At 43.9% G+C, this 2500-nt stretch overlaps 1 protein-coding gene across 2 annotated transcripts in view; it reads right to left on the bottom strand.

Moving 5' to 3' along the window:
• The window catches only part of LOC143275324 (ATP-binding cassette sub-family C member 4-like), a 135403-nt gene that overhangs the window by 131987 nt on the left and 916 nt on the right, over positions 1 to 2500 (bottom strand). The gene's annotated exons all lie outside the window — the stretch shown is intronic.

The following is a 2500-nucleotide window of genomic DNA, read 5'->3' as shown; positions in this document are numbered from 1 at the left end:
GTCTTATTATAATAGATTATGTGCATACAGTTTGTGTGTGTTTGTGTGTGTGTGTTTGAGTCTGTGTGTGTGTGTGTGTGTATGTAGTCTTTATAAATATGTGTACATGCAGCGTGTTTGTGTGTGTGTGTGTGTGTGTGTGTGTGTGATGTGTGTGTGTATGTGTGTGTGTGTGTGTGTGTGTGTGTGATGTGTGATGTGTGTATGTGTGTGTGTGTGTGTGTGTGTGTGTGTATTACTGTTAACTGTTAATTTAACTTTAAGGTCTATTCATTTTAAAAAGTTATTTCAGACCATGGAGGGGGCAGGGGTGGGGGGCATGCATGTGCTGTGCATGCATGTGTGTGTGTGTGTGTGTGTGTGTGTGTGTGTGTGTGGTGTGGGATAGTGTGTGTGTGTGTGTGTTTGGGGAGTGGGGAAAGGCTAGAAAGGGAGAAGGAGAAAGAAACACACAGTGACAGAGAGACAGACGAAGGAGACAGAGAGACACAGAGAGACACAGAGAGACAGACGAAAGAGACAGAGACACACAGAGACACAGAGAGACAGACGAAAGAGACAGAGACACACAGAGACAGAGAGAGACAGACGAAAGAGACAGAGACACACAGAGACACAGAGAGACAGACGAAGGAGACAGAGACACACAGAGACACAGAGAGACAGACGAAAGAGACAGAGACACACAGAGACACAGAGAGACAGACGAAGGAGACAGAGAGACACAGAGAGACAGACGAAGGAGACAGAGAGACACACAGAGACTGAGAGAGACAGACGAAGGAGACAGAGAGACACACAGAGACTGAGAGAGACAGACGAAGGAGACAGAGACACACAGAGAGACACAGAGAGACAGACGAAGGAGACAGAGAGACACACAGAGACTGAGAGAGACAGACGAAGGAGACAGAGAGACACACAGTGACAGAGAGACAGACGAAGGAGACAGAGACACACAGAGAGACACAGAGAGACAGACGAAAGAGACAGAGACACACAGAGACACAGAGAGACAGACGAAAGAGACAGAGACACACAGAGACACAGAGAGACAGACGAAGGAGACAGAGACACAGAAAGACACAGAGAGACAGACGAAGGAGACAGAGAGACACACAGAGACTGAGAGAGACAGACGAAGGAGACAGAGAGACACACAGTGACAGAGAGACAGACGAAGGAGACAGAGACACACAGAGAGACACAGAGAGACAGACGAAAGAGACAGAGACACAGAGAGACACAGAGAGACAGACGAAGGAGACAGAGAGACACAGAGAGACACAGAGAGACAGACGAAGGAGACAGAGAGACACACAGAGAGACACAGAGAGACAGACGAAGGAGACAGAGAGACACACAGAGACTGAGAGAGACAGACGAAGGAGACAGAGAGACACACAGACACAGAGAGACAGACGAAGGAGACAGAGAGACACACAGAGACAGAGAGACAGACGAAGGAGACGAACAGACACAGTAAGAGAGAGACAGAGGAGAAACATTTTGACACACAGCTCTGAAGTACACACTGACATTTGAGAGTCCTTTTACAATCTAAGTGCATGTTGCACACGGGTCATCTGGTTTTTGTTGTGTATTTCATGTTGTTGGTTTTTGTTGTTGGTGGTGGGTTTGTTTTTTTGTTTTTTTTGGGGGGGTTCCATTTTACCAGTACAAGTACCCATGAAAAAAAGGTACACTCTAGCCTGGGAACAGAGAACAGGAATAATCTAGAAAATGTTTTGACCAAATTAGCAAACTAGTGGACAGACACTATAGTATATGGGAAAGGGGTGCATGTGGGGGGAAAGGGGTGTGTGTGTGTGTGTGTGTGTGTGTGTGTACTAGTGTGTGTGTGTGTGTGTGTGTGTGTGTGTACTAGTGTGTGTGTGTGTGTGTGTGTCTGTGTGTACTAGTGTGTGTGTGTTTGTGTATGCGTGTGTGTGTGTGTGCGTGTGTGTGTGTGTGACTTTCTGTGTGTGTGTGTGTGTGTGTGTGTGTGTGTGTGTGTGTGTGTGTGTGTGTGTGTCACTTTCTGTGTGTGTGTGTGTGTCACTTCCTGTGTGTGTATGTCGCACGCACACGCCTCTTACTGTATATAATATCTACAACATCACTAAATCAGTACATGTCATTGCCTTGAAATGGTGTGTAAGTTGTTTAGTTCACAATAAGTCCAGTTATTCAATACCCAGTCTAGACCAGTAACAGTATAACAAATATCATTTTTGTTCATCATATGAGTCATAAAATAATATATAAAAAAATAAAATAAAATAAAAAGAGAACTTCTTGAAATAGAAGTTGAGTGTTCTACACTTCTGAATCATAAAAAAGTTATCAACCTTTTCTTATTTCTTTTTTTTTATGTACATGTTTACATGCTTTCTTTTCCCCTAACTTCCATGTGGTTTAATCATTTATATACACTAAATGAATAATCAACTAGGCTTTTTATGAATAAGACACACTGCAATAAATAAGTGACTAGCAT

Source organism: Babylonia areolata, chromosome 30 (assembly GCF_041734735.1).
Source record: "Babylonia areolata isolate BAREFJ2019XMU chromosome 30, ASM4173473v1, whole genome shotgun sequence".
Lineage (NCBI taxonomy): Eukaryota > Metazoa > Mollusca > Gastropoda > Neogastropoda > Buccinidae > Babylonia > Babylonia areolata.
Note: the sequence above shows the minus strand (reverse complement) of the source record. Positions and strands in the feature narration are given on the sequence as shown.